At 42.7% G+C, this 14,133-nt stretch overlaps 1 protein-coding gene and 1 pseudogene across 21 annotated transcripts in view; one reads left to right on the top strand and one right to left on the bottom strand.

Annotated features, from left to right (window-relative positions):
* The window catches only part of SETD5 (SET domain containing 5), an 84,241-nt gene extending 76,488 nt beyond the window's left edge, over positions 1-7,753 (bottom strand). For 19 of the 20 annotated variants that reach the window (XM_030927332.1, XM_030927348.1, XM_030927338.1 and 16 more), the window contains exon 1: positions 7,408-7,753. The gene's annotated coding sequence lies outside the window, so the exon portion shown is untranslated. The remainder of the gene's footprint in view (positions 1-7,407) is intronic. The other variant, XM_030927340.1, reaches the window with a different exon arrangement.
* Positions 7,754-8,057: 304 nt separating this feature from the next.
* Positions 8,058-11,428, top strand: LOC104667470 (annotated as a pseudogene). The gene has a single exon (XR_004056353.1). The product of XR_004056353.1 is annotated as an uncharacterized LOC104667470 (transcript).
* The last annotated feature ends 2,705 nt before the right edge of the window (positions 11,429-14,133 follow it).

Raw genomic sequence — 14,133 nt, 5'->3', positions numbered from 1 at the left:
CTTTCCGACAGGCTGAGAATCTGAAATGGTTTATCAAGAAAGAAAGAAGATACAGAAGTTATAAAATCTCTATCACTAGAGACTTTTAAGAATGTGGCAAATTAGCTTTGTATTTAAGTACATATAAACAAGCCCACAACCTAAGCATAATTAGCCCATCCAATTTTCCCCCTTTGTCCTAGTTTCTTTTTGCTGGGAAGAGGCGTTGTGAGATAATAATAGCAGGAAATAAGGTGGAGCAGCTGCACAGGCAAGATGAGGTATAGTGCTTGTGTTTCACCTCCATTCTAAGCCCTCTGCTGGGTAAGTCTTAGTGAAAATGAGATTAGCTGTTTGGGGAGCCCTAACAGTTATCAAAACCTTTGGAATCAAAATGTGGTCCCTTACTCTTTCACTTTTGCCAGGAACTTCTTAGGTCCTCTAGCAAGATCCAGGTAATAGGAGCAATGGAAGCTACACTGAAGAAATTTCTAATTATCTGGGAGGAGGGAGGGTGTAAAGGATGTTTAATACTGGCAATGTGGGTCACAGCACATGCAGAGAAAACTGTCTGGTATGGAGACTGGGGCTTGACTAGATGGCTTCTATTTTAGTCCCACAAATTTATGGAAATAATCCATGTGAATAAATTATAAAGGGAAGAAATGACTACCCTCAATTTCTGTAGTAATATAAAATACAGCTCACTAGATTTTGTGTTAATGCTGTTGCTATCTTACTGATGAGAAACTTCTAACTAATTGCAATAATAATTACTCAAAATTTCTTTTTTTAGGTCAAAATACTATATAATTACTGCCAAGACCATTACACATAACAATATAATGTTAACTAGTAACACATCCAGTTTTCTTTAACAGAGAGAAGTAACACAAAACTTGGTCAGGCTTGCTTAATATTATGTGTATTAAAGGCAGTTTTTTGGTTACTAACTGGTTAAAACATGTCTTTTGCTAATCCATAAATGGAAATTGGCATTCCAGTTCCCTTTATTGTTGCATGCAGTATAGACAGAAGGGAAAACTTTAAGGCCAGTTTAGTAACATTGCAGTATAGGTGGTACCTCAACCCAAGCAACAGATGTGCTCTTGGAAAACTGTTCAAACCAAATATTTCTTTTTTTTTTTTTGAGACGGAGTCTCGCTCTGTCGCCCAGGCTGGAGCGCACCACCTCGCCCGGCTACTTTTTTGTATTTTTTAGTAGAGACGGGGTTTCACCGTGTTAGCCAGGATGGTCTCGATCTCCTGACCTAGTAATCCGCCCGTCTCGGCCTCCCAAAGTGCTGAGATTACAGGCTCGAGCCACCGCGCCCGGCCTCAAACCAAATATTTCTAAAAATTAAAGTCTCTTAAAATACATTAAGCATTTTGAAAAACCTTGTCATATATTTCTTCATAAAAGAGAAATTCTATCACAATGCAAATAATTGCCAGCTAATTTGCCTATAAATGAAATTCTTTATTTTTAAAAAAAGAACTGGCACAAAACATTTATTTTAAAAGTAACTAAAAATGTTGTTCACAACACCGATCCTTTAACATTTTAATGAAAACTTCAACAGGGACCCAAATTTCAAAATATTTCATTATGATTTTGTTTTAAAGGACCAGATAACCGACAGATCTTTTCCAACTCTATGATTCATATTAAGTCTAATAAACTGGATGCAACCATCCCACTTGCATGGGAGCTGAGCATAAATATATCAAAGGAGGTTGCCTAAACCAAAAGGTGGGGTGAGTGAGTAATCTCCAGGGAATATCAGGTTCTCCAGGAACTAAGGATGAGGCTGAAATAAAAAGTAGCCTTTCTTCAGTTAGCATTTTACATGATGGCAACCCAACACATGAATGCTGTAAGGTGCTCTCCATCTTAATGAAATAAAATTGTAGACAACGACATGCAACTATTTCATAAAGTGAAACAAATTATTCTACATGTTCAGGTTCAATCCCAACCCAAACAAACACATTGTATTACAATGTGTTTTTATTCAGATAGATAAAAAAGATTTATTCTTTTCCATTTCTTACTGAGAATTCAGCTCTAGATCGGGTCTACTCGGGAGGTAACTTACTTAGGAGGGTGCAGAGGGTGGGATTTATTTTATTTTAACCTATACAGAGATTTATTTTTTTTAATTTTTCCTTGGTGAGAATGGATCCCTACAAGATATTCTGAAACGTATCAAATTTGGGGTTAACAGTATGTGGCTGGCAAAAATTCAATGCTTGAGTGGGAACTAAAAATGATTTCTTTAATTGTATGCCAAACTGAATAATCTCCCAGGGAAAAGAACCTCCTCCTCCTGCCTTTCCTACCTCCTGCCCCTCCCCCACCAACATTGCCTCCCTGCTGTGCAAAGAGCCCTTTGTCCTGCCCCGCACTTATCTAGCTGTTTGGCCATATTGACAGGCCTACTGGAGGCCTAATAAGGGAGTCAGTCTGACATAAGCAGCTGGCAATTTGAAACAAAAATCTTCCTTTTCTACTTAGACCAAATCCTGCTGCAGAGGTCTCTGGCTCCTCCCATGCTTCCATTTATTTCTCAAACAGAGCAGCAAGAAATTCAGCATTTTTCCCTCCATTAGGTAGCACAAATCAAAAACTTGATTCCCCAGACAGAAATCTATTCTGTATACATTCCTATAGCTACCGCTTTTTGTGATTCATAACATAGGCCAAAAGTGTACACGTAACTAACATGGCTAAGGCAATGCTTCTTATTACTTCAAATTGCCATGAAAGCTCTGGGAATCATTATACCACAAGGAATCCAGAAGAGCACAGAAGAGAAAGCAGCAGCCCAACCAAAGCAACAGACATGAGCATCAGGCAAAACTGGCCTGATATAAAAAATTAGTGTTTTAAAAATACTAAGACATTATTCCAAGAAGCAGAAAATTCCTTTCCTGTCTTCATATCAAACATACTTAATGTGACCTTACATTAAGTAAGGTATTCCCTCAGGTATTCAGCAAACAAAATCAATATGATGGAATAACCGAGTGAGGCACGATGGGATTACAAATTCCTTGCTCAGTAGGGCATATATAAAGCAGACTGAGCTTACCTTCATTGTTTGTTTTATTATATCCCAGAGTTCCCTTCAATAAGTGTTAAAGACTCTGAATGCATTTTGTCCCAGGGTAAGGGAATTCTCCAACATAATGCTTTCTAACAGCACCTCCCCTCAAAGTTACTGGGTATCTTATGCAATTCATAAAGATACAATAAAACAGTTTTCCTAAGACTTAACAAAATGTATACAGCTAAGTGAAGGAAACTGTATTCTCTCCATCTTTCATGAACTTCCCAGAATCCCAACCACAAGAGAAATCAATCACTTTACCACATATTTTGGAATTTTTGGCAACAAGGAATGGTACCAATCCCTGCCCATCATAGGTATATTACACTTATTTTCTAAAGAGTACCCTTGAAAAAACATTTTTAATTATAAATGACTACCAATTATATTACTAAATATACATTACACATTTTGCACAGTTTTATGCCTCAAACAAAATATACTATCAAGAAGTTCCAGTTTTCAACACTTGAAATACAATTTTTATAAATAAAATTCACTGCTAGACCTAACTTCAAATTAAACTGATGAATCACCAGAGTTCAGCCAAAAATTATTTTTAAAATGTTATTTTATTCATGATCCAGTTCCCCTCTGATAAAATGTATTCAATAGTCATTGACTGCTGTTAACTACGGCCTAATTTTTCATAAGTTATTTCAATAGGGAGAAGATAAAGCAAAAGTAATGATCTGCAAATTTGTACTTTGCACTTTATTGTTTCCTCATTCAAAGGTAAAAACGAAATAGTCATTCTCCCCAGAAAAGCCAGAATAATTTCAGAAAGTCAGTACCTGGACAGAAAACAGTATCTAAAGATATAAAAAAGTTTTCAAGGATATTACTTAAGTAAATCCTTCTATAAAAAGGCCCTGTATGATCCTCTAAAAAATGATTATATCAAGAGCACAAAAGGTTCCAAACAACAGGAAATTCGAGTGAAAAAGCAATTATTTTATATGGCAACTTAAGCCACATAGTAAAAAACTACAGACATTTTTATCTTAAACCCTAAGTATGTCAAACAGCCAGTATACATGAAATCATATTTATCTGCTATTGCATCTTATCTATGTGATAGTAATAAGAATTGGAACCTCCTAAAATAGTATCCATTAAAGGTTCTGTTTCATTGGTCTGCTTTTATTACTGGGAAAACAACGTGAGCCACATTTGTGAATGACAAAACTCATTTCCATTCTTTTTGGTTCCCTGCCACAAATGCCAGAGTCATACTACAAATTATAGATGTTTATGAGATTTAAGTACATTTACACAAAAATGAACAAATCAAAATTCTGAGGAGAAAAAAGTATAGATACATGAGTCTTGGGAGAGAAAAACAGCACACACGCATATGTCCAGTATTGCATATAATTGGTGGTGGTGGTTCTCCTTCAAGCTTTTCCACGCTCAGATTGTTTTGCTTAATCAGAGATCATCCTAATGTTCAAGAGTTGTGGGGGAGGGGAGATCAACTAAGGGGCTCAGAGGCCATCTTCTCGGTATCCTGAACTAGACTTACTCGATTTCTGCATATTTCTTCTAGTGTGTCCTACATTTCAGATGGATTACGGCCAAAGACATATATTTGTGATGTCAGAAGGCTATACCCAACAAGTATATAATGAATCAATCTTATAAGTCAAACTCCAAAGAAAATATCTAATCCGGAGAAGTTTATTACTAATACACAAATTAAGAAGAAATATTTATTTAGAAACCACTCCAAAATGGCACCTCTTTTTAGAGTTTAAGAGTCCAAGCTTAGTAAAATGTTAAGCAAATCATCTATAAGGTAAATATGGTCTAATAGAAAGGAGACACATAACAAAATAATAAGAATTGATTCTATGATTAAAGAGATGGAGGAAAACATGATATGTCAGTTGCAGGAAAAAAATTCCTGTTATTTTCTTCCCATTGTGGTTATCAGAAAGATCCTTAAAATTATTACTTGGGTTTTTTAACTGATTCAAAAATTAAAACTCTAATGGAACTTTTAGTCCTGTCCAAGCACAATTATCTAGATAAAAAACAAATATCTGCCAAAAAACAAAAACCAAATCAAACAAAAAAAGAAAGTCTTTATGATCCAGTTTCCAGATGCCAATACCCATAAATGGGTAGGAGGTTATGAATTGCTAATTCCCATCTCCCCACCAATAAAAAGCAAACCAGCTCAGCAGTGAAAATTCTCAGAAAAGCAAGGTTTCTTCTTAGTCCTGAAGCAGCCATCGCCTAAGTGCTGCTCCCTGCAGCCAGCAGCATTTAATGGACGCTGCACTGCTGTCCTTCCCTGGAGACAGCAGCCAGCACTACTCAAGCTTCTCACGTAGCAACCAGAGCTCCAGAGCCAGCAGCTGCTGCTGCCTTGTATACTCACCCCTGTGATCCAACCCAAAGGAACAACCTTCTCTTTACCCCACCCCCACTCCTTACACACACTTTTTTTTTTTTTTTTGAACCAGTGCTCCATGCCAGAAGGGCTGGAATTATGCTTTTAGAAAGAAACAATCCTAAGGTCACCCTTTTAAACCAAAGCCTTTTATTAGAAAAATCAACATTTACCAAATTCTAAATATCCATCTGAATTAAGCCAGCAGTTTAGAAGTGAAGATTAAGCTTTGGTCTTTTGCAAGCCAATTTCCCAAGCACTCTACAGTCTAATTTAAATTTGCAGCTAGAAACAGAGCCTTGTGTCATGTCCTACCAAAGGGCATAATTCATTTTTCTACACATAATGCCCGTCTGAGTAAACCTTAAAGACTCTAATCCCATAACAGGCCAGAATTTTTGGCTACAGAAGAGAACTAATGATCCTGAGAAAACTGGAAGAAATCCAATAGAAAAAAAATGCCCTATGTCCTCCATGGAGTCCAGAAACCTCTGCTTATGTGAGTATTCTCTGCTTTAGTCCTAACTCAGATCCCACACATCTAAAATTACCATTTACAACTTTCTGTGACCTAAAAACAATAATAATAAAATTAACAACCAAAAAATAATTTCAAAGAGAGAGTACACACTCTCCTGAAAAGCTCAGCACACTCCACTCAGCTGGATCCTCCCCAATCACAAGTATAGCTATGTAACATCTGCCCAACAAAGAAATGTAAATATGACCTTGGTCACAAATATGTCATCTAAAAACAACTTGTTTAGTCAAGTGATGAAGGGAATTAGCAGAGAACTTGGGGATTCGTTCAGTACCTATGTGCACGAAGGAAACTGGAGAAATGAACTTAAATATAGACAAAGCCCAGTGGAACCCAGAGGTCTGGGAAAGAAATGAGTTACTGGTGAATACATTGCACAAGTAACATGAGAAAGCAGAAAATGCAGGTCATACACGCACCCCTGACCCAGACGAGCAGAGCTGGCTGCAGCATCCGTATCCAAGAGAAAGACCACTGACGCCCAATAAGTGAGACATGCAAGGGCTCTATAGAATCAATTAGCATAGAAGGGGCTTTCCCAACAGTTAAACTTTCCCTCTCACGCGATTTACCTACTTGAACCAGGGCTCTTTCCTACCCTCCTCTTTACATTCCCGACTTACAAGCAGAGGAAAAGAGAATTCATAAAAGGTAAAATTTTCTGCCTTTGAAGATATTCTCACAAGATCGCTCTCCACGCCCAAGGCAAGTAAAACGACACAATCTGGCTCAACTCCAGGCTCGAACCCTACACATTCAATGAGGCTATCTCAGACACGCTGGGGCACACGCCACGGGGAGCCAGAGAACGTGTGGTGGGGGTGGCGAAGGTAATGCCTTTCGGAAGCAGCCATCTGAGGTGGGAAGCCAGAAAACGAGAGGGAAGGCGTCCAGGAAGATTACGGAGGGGAGATTGCGGCCCCCAGAGCGATCAGAGTTGTCTGTCACAAGGCCGCGAGAACGGGGGTAGGGAGTGGGGGATCCGGGAGAGAAAAAAAGTATGCCTGTGTATTTCGAGCGGAGGGCAGCGAGAGGCCTCTCCTCAAGGCAAAGGTAAACGTAGAGTAGGCAGTTCCCAGGAAAGGGGGTGAAGAGGCGTGGGGGGAGGGGAAGCGTCCTGACCCAGGAAAGACATGAAAAGGGGAGTTGGGTCTCCTAGGTTAGACGGGGCCTCTCTCCCTGGGAAAATGGGGTGCTGCAACGGTGTGTGCGAGGCGGCGAGGGGGATGAGAAGGGGCAGCATCCTCCTGCTAAGAGTTTGGGGAGGGCCAAGCCCACGACCCAAGGAGAGCGAGCGCGGGGAAACGGAGGAGGTGACCCTTCCCACCCCTGGGGCCCGATCGTGAGGTTCGGTCTCTTTTCTGTCGGACCCTTACCTTGTCCCAGGCGCTGCCAGGGCCTAGGCCCGGGCTGCGGCGCACGGCACTCCCGGGAGGCGGCAGGACTCGAGTTAGGCCCAACGCGGCGCCACGGCGTTTCCTGGCCGGGAATGGCCCGTACCCGTGAGGTGGGGGTGGGGGGCAGAAAGGCGGAGCGAGCCAAAGGCGGGGAGGGGGGAGGGCCAGGGAAAGAGGGGGGCCGGCACTACTGTGTTGGCGGACTGGCGGGACTGGGGCTGCGTGAGTCTCTGAGCGCAGGCGGGCGGCGGCCGCCCCTCCCCCGGCAGCGGCGGCGGCGGCGGCGGCAGCTCACTCAGCCCGCTGCCCGAGCGGAAACGCCACTGACCGCACGGGGATTCCCAGGGCCGGCGCCAGGGGCACCCGGGACACGCCCCCTCCCGCCGCGCCATTGGCCTCTCCGCCCACCGCCCCGCACCCATTGGCCCACTCGCCGCCAATCAGCGGAAGCCGCCGGGGCCGCCTAGAGAAGAGGCTGTGCTCTGGGGCTCCGGCTCCTCAGAGAGCCTCGGCTAGGTAGGGGAGCGGAACTCTGGTGGAAAGGGAGGTGCGGTGTACTGGGGGGGGGATGGGTGGCTGGGGTGACCGTCTGGTGGCTTGCGGGGGTTGCCTTTCCCGTGGGAAGTCGGGAACATAATGTTTGTTACCTCGGGAGGGAAAGGGGTGGTTGGATGCAGGCGGGAGGGAGGCCCGCCCTGCGGCAACCGGAGGGGGAGGGAGAAGGGAGCGGAAAATGCTCGAAACCGGACGGAGCCATTGCTCTCGCAGAGGGAGGAGCGCTTCCGGCTTGCCGCTTGTCGCTGATTGGCCATTTCTCCTCCCGCCGTGTGTGAAAACACAAATGGCGTATTCTGGTTGGAGTAAAGTGCCTGTCAGTTACAGAGTCGGGAGTGCGCAGCCGCCTAGTGACGCTCGCGATGCCCCCTGGGTGGGGCGGGTAGGTAGGTGGGGTGATGCTGGGTGTGCTGGCGCGGCCGGCCTCCCGCGGCTTGAGGGGAGGGTCAGTGAAACTGGGCTCCGGCGCGGGCGTCCTTCCACCCTCCCCTTCCTTCGGGGGAGTCGGTTTACCCGCCGCCTGCTTGCCTTCGACACTTGATTGGCTGCCGATGCTGTGGGAGCGGGCCTTTGCTACTGGCTCCAGTCTCGCATGAGCGAAACCACTGCGCGGGGCGCAGGGGTGGCGGGGAGGCGGGCGTTGGTACGGTCCTCCCTGAGGCCCAGCGCCGCAGTGTCTGGCCCCGCGCCCCTGCGCAACGTGGCAGGAAGCGCGCGCTGGAAGCGGGGGCGGGCTGCCGGCTGAGACTTCTGGATTGCGACGGTGGCGGCTCCGCCCCGGGTTCCCACCGCCTGAAGGGCAAGACAAGCCCAACATGCTACAGGCACTCTTGGGGGTTGGGGAGGAGCGGGGGTCGGTCCGGCTGGTTTGTGAGTGGGAGGCGCATGTTCTCCAAAAACCGGCGCGAGCTGCAATCCTGAGGGAGCTGCGGTGGAGGAGGCGGAGAAAAGGCCGCACCCTTCTGGGCAGGGGGAGGGGAGTGCCGCAATACCTTTATGGGAGTTCTCTGCTGCCTCCCGTCTTGTAAGGACCGCCCTGGGCCTGGAAGAAGCCTTCCCTCTTGTCCCCGCCCGCGTGATCTCGTCATCGCCTCCATGTCGAGTCGCTTCTCGATTATGGGCGGGATTCTTTTGCCTAGGCTTAAGGGGCTAACTTGGTGCCTGGGCGTTGCCCTGCAGGGGAGTGAGCAGGTGTGAGATTTGAGGGGCGAGTCGGGTTAGTTATCTTCCCACGGACTTGACTTGGTGTCGAGGTTATTGTAATAAGGGTGGGGTAGGGAAATGGAGCCTAATGATTCACCTGGGGCTGATTTTATGCAACTAGACTGCAGATTATCACTACTTATGATCAGTTTTGGAGTATTTTTCTAGAGATAGACGTAAAGCTTGATCACCTGAGTTTTACACCATTTGAGACCCTTGCTGCACTCCCAAAGTGTAGCATCAGATTAAATCTTAATAGAAAAATTTTAGCCTTTGCTTGAGAAACCAGTGCTTCCCTGCCTCCACCTCTCCCCCCAGGCTCTCCCCCTTTGCATCCCTACCAGGCATCTTAGCAACTCTCACTCATACTTGATCCTATTTTCCATTTGTCGTACTTGCTCATCCAGTATTCAGACATAGCACTAGCTTTCTCCCTCTCTTGATCTTGGGTAGCCTGGTGACTCACGAAACCAGACAGATTGGTTCCACCACAAATTAAGGCTTGAGCTGGGGCTTTACTCTTACCCAGCAGTGCTTTTATTCCTCCCTAGTTCTCGTTCTTTAAGTGGTTACCTGGATTTTCATTTTATCCTTTTTCCTTAGCTGGGATTCTATCCCTGACCCTCTTCACAGTCCGGGTGATCTTGACTACTTCTTTACAGAGAATTGGACCTGAGGTTAGGCAACATCTCCTTTTCTCTTCCTCTAAATACCTTTCGAGGCATCCCTTCATTTCTGTTTTCAACAGTTAGTAACTGAGCTCAGATGCCTGTGTGATAGCTTCCAAATTGCTGTCTCTGTCTTTAGTATTATTTTCTGATCCATCTTACATCTTGTTAGAATGATTGTCCTAAAGGAAGATAGAGCATGAAAATGACAGATGAAACTCCATTACTGGCTTTCACTGTTTACAGCAAGTTGTCTAACCCGCGGGGTGCATGGGACCCAGGACAGCTTTGAATGCAGCCCAAGACAAATTTGTAAACTTTCTTAAAATGTTAGATTTGTTTGTGGGGTGTTTTTGTTTTTGTTTTGGTGGTGGTGGTTTTTTTTTCTTTTTTTCTCATCAGCTATCCTTTATGTGTGGCCCAGGGAAGCCAAAAGATTGGACACCCCTGGTTTACAGGATGAATTCTGTTCTCATGAGTGTGATGCATAAGGTCCCCGGATAGACTTACCTCAATTTAACAGCTTTTTCATTTTTCACTATTTTCCACATATTACACGCACAAACATGACCTCTCTCCTGAAGTCACATGGAATGAATTGCAGTTACCAAAATCATAGACATTGTCATATATCTTTGTGGGGTGGTTCTTTCTGGAATGCTACCCTTGCTGCTTTTAATCCTGCAGATTCAAATGTCATCTCCCTTTTGGTCATGCCTTCCATGGTCTCTTGTTCTATGAGCCAAACTCCCCTATTAAGCCGTTTTCTCCCGACTCTTGAGCAGTTTGTACTGCGTGGCTCATAGTACTTCTCGGGTTGTCATTGCTGATTTAAACTGTCTTTATTCTGAGCTTTTTGAAGGAACAGTGTCTTGTGTCTTGTACTCCTGAGCTCCTAGTATACTCTGATGTCTAGCCAACCCTAAGTAAGTGAGTGAGCGACATGTAAATGTATTTATGGTTTGACATTTTATTCATCTTGAGCATTGGAAAAGTGGCTGGCATGACTGAAGAACTGAATTTTATCTAATTTAAATTGCAGCTGTGGACAGTGTAGCTGTAGCCACAGACTTATTCTGTGGATTACAGAATACATGGACATTGATTGTTTCTTTGTACTGAGCAATAAGGAAATAAAAGCTGAAGCTCTCTGGCCCATTAAATTTTATTTAACTGCTTGTTTTATTTTTTATATATTTAGCTGAAAGCTAAGTCCAACAAACCATTTTTAAAGATGTGCCTGCCTTGGACAACAGTGAAAGCAAGTGTTAATGAGTTTGGATTTAAAAAAAAATGCATAATGAATTTTAGGGAGGTGAGATTCCATTAAACTGTTACAGGAGCTACATAGTTAAATATATCAGAACTTAAATGAAGAATAGGTCTGTATGATATAAATGCACCCAGCCTGAATTTCTGTCCTACAAGTTTTTACTTCTTGGAAACACTTGATTGGAGGAGCTCTAAGCATCATATCTTGAGTTACAGAAAACAATCACAAAGTAAATTTTATCTGAGGAATTATAATACCAACATTTTAACACCAAATGCTTTTTATATGCTAATATAGCGTCTTACACATTTTAATTATCTTTTTTTTTTTTTTTTTTTTTTTTGAGATGGAGTCTTAGTGCCACCCAGTCTGGATTGCAGTGGTGTAATCATGGTTTACGCAGCCTTGACTTCCTGGGCTCAAGTGATCCTCCTGCCTCAGCCTCCTGAGTAGCTGGGACTACAGGCACATGCTTCCATGCCCAGCTATTTTTTTTTTGTTTTGTAGAGATGGAGTTTTGCTGTGCTGTGCAGGTTAGAACTCCTGGGCTCAAGTGATCTTCCCACCTAAGCTTCCCAAAGTCCTGGGATTACAGGCGGGAGCCACCGCCCTGGGCCATTAAATATACTTTTTAAAATACATTTAAAAAATGTTTTAAAGTTTCTCTTTAGAAAATAAGACCCTTAGGTCAGCGGTCTTCAAACCTCCTGTGTGCTGAGAGTTCTCTTAATGCAGATTCTCAGACCACCCAAAAATTCTGAATTCTTTTGGGGAAGGTGGAACCCCATAGAGCAGGCAGTATAATTCAGTATCTTTTCAAGTTCATTTGCTGACTCCGATACGCCTATTTACCTGCCAAAAATGATCACAATTTCATAGAAACTCTTCTCAATTGTACAGTATGTGTCCCTCAATTTTTCCTCAAATGAACTTTTTTCCTCCTAAAAAACAACAATGGGAATTTTGAGAGGCAAAGAGGAATAGTAATATTTTTGGAAACTTGCAGGTCAGGTTTTCCTTTTAAAAGGAATGTTAAAATACATTTTTTTGAACAAGAGAAGTTCACTTTATTTGTGTTTCTCCTGCTTAATTGCAATCCTTAAGGAGAGTGATTTGTTTTTCAGTGCCTAAGCACAGAGCTGGGAGCTCAATAAATGTTAGTTTTGTTGGTTTATATGTGAAATTGATTCTCCAGTAATAGTTAAGCTCACAAAACATATAAACAAGGCTACTTTTTGGGACAGACTTCAGGGTCACATTTCATCTATGTCTCCTAATATTCTATTCATAGAGGAAACTGATGCCTCGTGGTCTCTGAATACATCTATCCCACCATTCAGTTCTTCTTTGGGTTTCCTGTACTAACCACTGCAGTTATCCTTATCCTGTGCTTTACTTCCTTGGGCTTTTTGTTTAAATTAACCAGCTACCTATCTCCTTTTCAAGTAGTTACATACTACTTCTTACCCTTGTAAGACAAATTTATTAAGTATATTATACACTTGTACTTGCATGAGAAAGCTGGTGAAAGTTTTGTGAGGGCTAGTGTGTGTGTGTTAGATTTGCAAAATTTAAACTAGATAGGTTACTTCCATATATTTCTTGTGAATGGAGGTTTGGCATAATTATATAATTCTGGTTTGCAACACTCTAGTTTGACTATTAGGTTAATTGTAGAGCACCTTGTTAGGTCACAAATAACAGAAGTCTGGTACTGGACTTGCAGGTTGCTTTCTTAGTGGCATATTAGTTTATATTAGAGGACATCTCAAGAAGACTTCTTATCTGTGACTCACTCTTCTTGAGATTGGATAATATATTGGATTATTAGAAAAGTGTTAGTATTGAATCAAATACTTTTATTTTATCTAGACCAGGGTTAAACCTGATGAATTGTTTCTGCTTCTGTTATGCTGTGTATCTTCTTGGTGACAAAGACTTTCTGCCTCTGATTTTTATCTTAGTCATGGTTACATTTAGTAATCCTGCTTTCCAGCTTTTTTCCTAGAGATCAGTCATCAGTGACCTTTTTTTTGTCCTGATACTTTGTCACCTTTTGTTTTCTGGTTTTGGGTTTTTTTTTTTCTTTTTTAAACGTATGTAAAATTGACTTTTCCTGCTGACAACAGTAACATAGTTTCAGATCATGTTTATAGAATGGTTATTTTATCACCTAACTAATCTCATCTCTAGTGTATGGATTCTGATAAACTCAGTCAACAGTCTTCATAGCCTTTTCTATTTTTACTGACCTTGATTTAAAATCTAATCTCAGACCTTCAGGTACTGCTTACAAATAATGTAATAATGAGGTACTACTTATAACAAATAATGGTAACATTCTGTAGTGCATACTATAGGCAAAAGCTAATGGAGACGTCGGTAGAAGAAATGAACTAATAGTTATTGAATGCCTTTTGTGTACTGCAGATGTGGACATAGCAAGAGAACTAGAATTGGAAGTAGAGTGTTGAAGATGTGACTGAATTGCTGCAATCTTATGATCAAATTTGAATGGATAAGGAGTTGCTTCTTAGGGATGAGCAAAGAAAGTGGTTTTTTTGAGATGGAATCTACTGGTGAAGTTGCTGTGAACATTGTCAAAATGACCATAAAGGATTTAGGTATTACAGAAACCTGGTTGATAAAGCAGTGCCGGGGTGTCAGAGTTGACTTCAGTTTTGAAATAAGTTCTACTGGCTGGGTGTGGTTGCTCACTCCTGCAATCCCAGCTGTTTGGGGGGCCAAGGCTGGTAGATCACTTGAGGTCAGGAGTTCAAGACCAGCCTAGCCAACATGGTGAAACCCCATCTCTACCAAAATTAGCCAGGTGTGGTGGTGCACACCTGTAGTCCCAGCTACTTGGGAGGCTGAGGCAGGAGAATCTCTTGAACCAGGGAGGAGGAGGAGGTTGCAGTGAGCCAAGATGGCACAACTACACTCCAGCCTGGGCAACAAAGTGAGATTGTCTTTTTTTTTTAAAAAAAAAAAAAAGGGAGGCCGGGC

Source organism: Rhinopithecus roxellana, chromosome 1, assembly GCF_007565055.1.
Source record: "Rhinopithecus roxellana isolate Shanxi Qingling chromosome 1, ASM756505v1, whole genome shotgun sequence".
Classification (NCBI taxonomy): domain Eukaryota; kingdom Metazoa; phylum Chordata; class Mammalia; order Primates; family Cercopithecidae; genus Rhinopithecus; species Rhinopithecus roxellana.
Note: the sequence above shows the minus strand (reverse complement) of the source record. Positions and strands in the feature narration are given on the sequence as shown.